Below are 7,852 nucleotides of genomic sequence, written 5' to 3' on the forward strand. Positions count from 1 at the left end.
CCTGCAACTGTGGCACTGGTCGTACAGGTTGGCCAATGCGCCGGCCATTTGTGTGCACTGATTATAGAGACATCAGCGCCAGTATCCAACAGCGCAGTAATCGAGAGTGTCTGGTCTCCATACTGCACCGTGACCGATCGCCGTGGTCGTTGATGCAAGCCAATAGTCAATAAAGCCATTTGTCCCGTAGACCCAAAGTTACCTTGTCCTCGAGGTTGTTTTTGCAATGGTTGGAGGGTGCCTGCAAGATGCGGTAGTGGAATCAACTGGGCTATCTTGGTCCCTTTAGGTATAAAGAGTGGGGGAAACAGCGTCTGAGCCATAATATGAATTTCTCTGTGAAAGTCCTTATCAATCAGTCCCACCAAAACATCGAGTCCCAACATGGTGGCTGATGAATGCCCTATGAGTAATGCTCCAACAGCTTGTCCGCTTATACAAATTGGTCCTTGTATGCCAGTAGCAAGTTTTGTAGGCTTTGAGTCCAATAGGGTACAATCTACTGTTGTTGCCAGGTCCAAGCCGAGGCTTCCGCTGGTTGCGGGTCGGAGAGGAAAGGATTTTGTGCTGCTAGGCAAGCAGCCGTTTTTTGTGTCGGCGCGGGGCGCCTCTTCCCGCTGGGTCGCCCGTTTCACGATTGACGACAAGCAGCTTCGTTGTGAGTGTCTGAGCGGCAGTTTCGACACCATACGGAGTTGACATTGCAGTCCCGTCTCATGTGTCCGGCGACACCGCAACGGAAGCACCGTAGATGAGATGGGCCGCGGGCATTTGATCGCCCAGCAAAGGCTTGCAAAGGAGCAAGGGCTGCCAAGACCTGACTTTGGGTAGCCTGCGCCTGCTCTTTTAAAGCACTCCCTAGTTCTTTTATTGCCTCGAGTAACATAGCCTGGGGCCCGACCGGCACTTGTGCCATTCTTTCCAAAGCTTCTTCTATGGTCCATGTCCCTGGTAGCGTAGCTAGGATGTTACGTGTGGCTGGGTTACAATTCTGTATGGCACACTGCTTTAAAATGGAGCCTTTGAGATAGTCTTGCACCCCAGCTGCCTCTATGGCGTTTGCTACCCGATCGATAAATAACCCAAAAGGCTCCTCTCTTCCCTGCTTGATTCCCATATATGAAGGGATTCCCCCAGGTTCCTTTATACAGTCAAGCGCTAGTCTAGCTAGCCTCATCACTTCCTTTGCCTTATCCGGTCCCATCAGTGCCTGAGCTTCGGTTCGAAAATAGGGTCCTAAACCCATCAGCTCCTGTAGAGTAACCCCATGCAGCGGGTCCCCTGGCTGTCTAACCACTGCTATCGATTCCTGACAAGCAGCCTGCCAATGAGCGTTAAACAGAAGCTGCTGATGTTGGCTCAAGATTAACTTCATTATACTGCGGATGTCACTCGGGAGTAAGATATTAGTTCCCCAAATATAATCTAACATTTGCCTGGTGGGTTCCCCTTTCAAACCTGACTCACTCACCGTAGCCCGTAGCTGAGTTAATAACTTCCAATCTAAGTTAGTGATAGAAACCGTGATATTCCCCTGCGCATCTGGCTGTGAATACGTGACTGGGAAAGCCTCATGCACGATTACTGCGGCAAAATCGCGTTCACCCTCAAGCATAGCGCTTTCTGCTATCTGCTTCCAGACCTTTTGCCTCTTTTGGGCAACCCGAAGACATTCTGCAAAAGGATTCGTACATTCCCTACTCTCTACCGGGTTTTTACGGTCTATTTCCTCGCTCACATCATCATTCCCCGACGGAGGGGCTGAGGGATTCGAAGAGGGCGGCGACGGGAAGGGCGACTGGTCCCACCTTCCCGCAGTCCCCTGTTGAACCGTCAGCGTACGCGCCGAGGGAGGCAACGGGCAAGGGGGGGGGGGGGGGGGGGGGAAGCCGATTCCCCCTGCTGTGTGGCTATTGCAGCAGCAGCCGCTCTCTGTTCGGCTCGATGTTGCAAAAGGGCATTAGTGACAGCTTGCCACGGTTTCATCACTGTTTTGGCAGTTTTATTGTCGGCTATTACTTCGGCAAACAGTGTGTCCCCATAATTACGCCACTCTGCATGCTCGAAAAACGTATCCGGATTCCCAAAATGACCCCTCGCTACCCCATACGCTAATAACCCGGGTAATTCCTTTTTACAATCTATGCCCCGAATGCTCCGCTTTTCTAAAAAGCATATGAGCAAATCATACGTCGCTTGTCTCTCCATACCGTCGTCAGCGCTGTTGCAGCCTTTGCGAGACTTCGGCGACGCGTGGCCGGCGGGACCCTCTGTAGGTGCTCCCGGGCGCGGGGACTGTGCCCTTCCGCCTCCTGCGCTGCTTTCAGGACCGGTACCCGAATCTCCGTCGAACCGTGGCTCGCAGGTTCAGCCCTCTCTAGGGTCCCTGTTCGGGCGCCATTGGTCGCGACGGAGGGAAGACACAGTCACTCAATATGAGTGATCAGCAGACTTCGTTTATTGTGCCTTACAGTCATCTTTTATGCCTTCTTATAATTAGCTCATAGATATTACAAAAGTTAAGCTCATTATTGGTTAGTTGCCTAAATACCAAGCCCGCCCCTAGTTTCTCTTCTGTAGTTATCTGTTCCCACCTGCAACATTCTTTTCCCACCGCGATCTTCCTGTTATTGTGTAACAAGAACAGCCAAAGACAGTGTATTTTTGCTTTACTTCAGATAAGCTGAGAGCAATGTGCGTTTTTGTCCAGCCAGCTGGACTATGTCTATGTGACCTTTTTCAGCTAGCCAGTTATCCACAGTCACCCACATACCCACTGAAGAGAATTCAGACAATTCTCCTATCTCTGGAGCCACTCTAGAAGCCTTCTCATCTGCTGCTTTTGGATGATATTTTCTTTTAAAGAAAGGTCCACTTAATATGTTCCTTCCCAAAAAGTATTTGTAATTAATTCTTATCAATGGCAACAACTGATTTTTAATATTACTTCTAAATTGGTAATTAATCTATGACCAAAAAAGGAAGGTGTACCTTGACTGTCAAGACCAGGGGTCCTCAAACTACGTCCCACGGGCCGGATACGGCCCCCCAGGGTACTCAATCCAGCCCCCGGCATTTACAGACCCCCCCGCCGGGGGTTGGCGGGGGGGGGGGGGGGGGTGTGTGGAACAAACAGCTGCAGATGACTGCCTGCCACTTCATCCGCACGCCGGCCCCCTGTTTAAAAAGTTTGAGGACCCCTGAAGAGGTTAGCACTTATAAGTGATGAATGGTTGGGTTATAATGGTATTTTGGTTGCCCTCTTTGTTCAGTTTGGATGTTACCTTACCATGTGTTATATCTGAACATGAATCACAGCTCCTCAGTCTTTATATTTCCTAAGACAAAGCCTGACACACAGAACTCCGGGAAGATATAATTTATTATTGCTTAATTAAAGGCCCAATGCCCAGAGATACCACTCACTTCGCTAGCCAGCAAAATCATAATTGTACTGATGTCGAGGCCAGCTTTCTAAGTAGCTATTGGAAGTTGAGGTGAGGAAGATCTGAGCTATTCTGTAGGGCAAGGGTCCTCAAACTTTTTAAACAGGGGGCCAGCGCGGATGAAGTGGCAGGCAGTCATCTGCAGCTGCTTGTTCCCCCCCCACCACCCCCCCCCGGCGGGGGGTTCTGTAAATACCGGGGGCTGGACTGAGGACCCTGGGGGGCCATATCCGGCCCGCCGTCTGTAGTTTGAGGACTCCTGCTGTAGGGTATTCTACAGAACAAAAGTTACATTCATAATTTTTAATTTAAAACTTACTTTTTTTTTTCCACTGGGCTGCAACATTGATTTCTTCTCATTCCTCACATGGGTCCAAACTGCGGTGTTACCAGTAGCAAGGAAGAACTAGTTATTTTTTTGTGACTAAGCAAATATGTTTTTTAAAAGGTTTGGATTGCCCCAAATGATATCTTTTAGCCCTGCTAGCACAACAGATGTATGTTCTCTCAGCACCATAAAATAACTATTTCACTTTACCTGTGATATATGTCCACAGTTTTCAGATTTAAATATTTTTAGATACTGTGTTAGAGAGCAGTTTATTAAAAAAAATTCAAAATGGCAAGTTTACATGACTCGGCTGTAAAACATCTGCAAAAAACTTTCCAATTCTTCTGTTTCATTATCTACCTTTTTCTGTAAAATAACTTTCCCTGGGTGAAGTAGATTCAAAGGAGTATTGTTGTACTGGAGACTACATAGTCTCCAGTTGCCCTCTGAAAGAAATTCCACAGGTTTGCAAGGTGACAGACAAGGTATAAGAATGAAAATATTCAAATTGAATTTTTTTGGCAGAATCTTTCTCCTCTAAGATGATGTTAGAGCTAGATAATACATGACCGATCCTTAGGGAAGTGTGCCACAGATGAGTTGGTAGCAAAAAAAAAAATATATTTTTGACTTAAACCCAACCTGGAAATGTTAAAGAGACAAAATAAAATATGGAAACCCCAGATGCCATTTTATACAGTCAATTTTCTGTCTGTAAGTGTGTTTTAAGGTATTGTCCTGCACTCTGGTATATCATAAATCCAGCTTGATATAGTGCTGCACTGCTCTGTCACTGTCTGTAAACTGACATTCTCAGGTGGTTTTGTTTGTTTGTTTGTTTGTTTGTTTGTTTTGGGGGGGGGGGAAGCTTGGGGTTTAGTTTTGTTTTCCACCATAAAGAAATAGGAGCATTTTGTGTGCAACACAGTAATAGTGCAGAAAGGAAGCGTCCTCTCCTTGCGTCCCTGACTCTGCTACGCTCCCCAATAAGCAAGATATCTCTGTCACGTGCAAATAATGAGAGGCCAATTATGCCTGAGGAAGGAGGGTAGGGGATAGGGGTCTGATGAATAGTAAGCAAGAACAACTTACATGGAAATCAAGCCAAAAGTTGCTTTCAGCTTTAAAAGTTACTCTCTAGCTCTGGTAAGTGTGACTATCCATCCTGGTGCTAGGCATCACACAGCAGTGCCATGGGAGGCAGGCTCCATTCCGCCAGGCAGACCAAGCAGGTTTCTGCAAGCACAAGTGGAGAGCAGCAGCACTAACCCAGAGGCTTCTGGCATTCCCCTGCTATCTGTCCTGATGGCTGTGTTTTGGTTTACCAGATACCACAGGCAAACTTACTGCCTGGAGTGTGAACTTGTCTACAACTCAGGAAGCTGCTGAGAGAAAAAGGTGGAGATTTCCCATGTCCTTGAGCTTATAATATTTTTTTTATCCTGCTCCCTACCACAGGGAAGGCTCTCACTAGCTAAAAACAATTCTCTAGCTCACCAAAACCTTTTCCTCAAATTTTAAATCTTAGAAATATACTTCTTTCTCTCTGTGTGTATATATACACGAGTGGATGAATATTGTATATACAGTTAAAGATCCATACATTTCTACATACAAATACGTATAAATATATTGAAATAACAACTTAGGTTTATGTTTTGTCTTTTGTTACCCAAAGACAAGATATTAAGAAGAATACGTACTTAAAAATAAATTGATGTAGTTCTTGAAAGAAAAAGTAGAGACTGTCTACAAAACACTTCAGTGCTTAGTCTTAAGTTGAGACATGAAACAGGAGTCCTAATGAATACCTAAAAAAAATAATAATGAAGGGATATTAATTAGCTACATAGAAATGAAAGGTTACCTATTATATTTAACTTATGACAGCTGTATCTGCAGCATTGCAGAGGTCTCCCCAAGACGCAGAAGTATCTCTGGAGAGGTGAGTCTCTGCACTGTCTCTCAGGGTGCAAACAGTCCTAGCCTTGCACACTTCTCTGCTAATTTGCAAATCCTAGAGGATATGCTCCAAATTTTTACTAACCCCTCTCCTATCCAAACAGGGCCTATAGCTTTGTGTGTTTGCTGTTGAACCAAGTGCCATAAAAAACCCAACATCAGCTGTGTTGGCAGATTTTAAAGGCATTTTTCTTGGGATAGTGCATTGGAAGTGTAAGCACATCTTTCAATTTATTTTTATTTTAAAAATTCACCTATCTTGTTTTCCCCCACAGAATGCACAAGGATTTTTTAATTATAATTTATCAAGCCAGTAATCAGTGGAAGACTTATGAGCATTCCCACATTCAAGAAACTGTGTACTCCCAAATTAACAAACCACATATCTTGTAACTCTGTGCTTTCAAAGTACTACCAGAGATACACCCTGTAGCTTGGAGGTACCAACAGCCAATGGTACCAAACCAGAGCTCGGATCTCTGCTTCTTTGCTCAAATCCAGTGGCAAACAGGTATGCCAAACTTGTGACATGAGCTCAGCCTACAATAAGTCTTGTGCATGGACATGGCAGAAGGGAAACTGGGAGGCAGGGGAAGGTGAACTGGGAATTAGAGGGAATGGTGGTATATTCAAAAATGTACAGTTATTTTCTGAACTGCTTTTTATGTGAGCCAGCAGAGGCCAGTGGGCACAGATGAAAAAACTGATCAGCTCTCATGGTTTAACACCAGCTGGCAACTAAGCACCACATAGCCAGCTGCTCATTCCCCCCACCCAGTGGGATGGGGGAGAGAATCAGAAAAGTGAGAAATCTCATGTGTTCACATAGATATAGTTTAATAGGACAGAAAAGGAAGTAATAATAATTATAATAAAAGAATTAGAACATACAAAACAAGTGATGCACAATGCAAGTGCTCACCACTCACTGACTGATGCCCCGCCATTCCCCGAGTAGCAGCCTCCAGCCAGCTTTCCCCCCCAGTTTATACACTGAGCATGGCATGATATGGTATGGAATATCCCTTTAGCCAGTTTGGTTCAGCTGTCCTGGCTGTGTCCCCTCCCAACTTCTTGTGCCACTCCAGTCTTCTCTCCTTGATTTAGTATAAACAACAACTAAAACATCAGTGTATTATAAACATTATTCTCATACTAAACCCAAAACACAACACTGCAACAGTTACTAGGAATAAAGTTAACTCTATACCAGCTGAAACCAGGACACCAGCTTGCCCTGGAAAGACTTTCCTGTGTAGCAAAGCTCCAAGGAAAAGGTGTTTTCAGTTTTTGATAACATTTCTGCAATATCAAACCACTGCACTTCTTCCTTTAACTAAAACTTAGCAAAGCTAACTGTATAATCAAGTGCCTCTAAATAGCTTCACAATGACAAAATATTATTGCCTATATACAAGTGAGGTTTCAATTTAAAAAGCATTTCTGTTTGAAGGATATTTTTTTTTGTAAGTTCCCACACATTCAAATGACGGATGAAAATCCTGTTGGCTCTTCAAAAAGCATTCCTAGTGTATTACAGGACGACAACAGCCTTTGTGTTCCAGGTGTGACTGCCCAGGGTTCCCCAGCAGTACACAGCACACTGACCTAGTACTCTAATTTAGTTTTAGTCAAAATATAAAGCTTTTAGAAAGTCTAGTGTACTTAAACTGCATCTGTAGTCACCAACATGCTGTCCGTTTCATTTTCTGAAACTTGGGATAAGTAACTTTATGATAGTGATGTTGAGTAGCCATTAATCTTCATTTCTTTGAGCTATGCCACAGTTTCAGCTTATGAGTTCTTCAATAAAAATCTCCCAAAGTTACCTTGGCAACCCATACATTTGCCAAGCTGACAGATTTATGAGTTACATCTATAAATATTTGTAGGCTGTTGACAATGCAGTTTTTAGAGACAGATATATACACTACAACCAAGAGTTTCAAAAAAGGCAAAACACACTTGCACAATGTCACATAACCATATACAAGTCTGTGTATCAATACATGTCTGAATACAGATACGCATGCTAATAATCATACAGACTTTCTGACAAGCATGTAGCATGTTGTCTTTGCCCAATGCTGCTTCACAGGCAGCACTCAGACAT

Source organism: Falco cherrug, chromosome W (assembly GCF_023634085.1).
Source record: "Falco cherrug isolate bFalChe1 chromosome W, bFalChe1.pri, whole genome shotgun sequence".
In the NCBI taxonomy this organism is placed as follows: Eukaryota; Metazoa; Chordata; class Aves; order Falconiformes; family Falconidae; genus Falco; species Falco cherrug.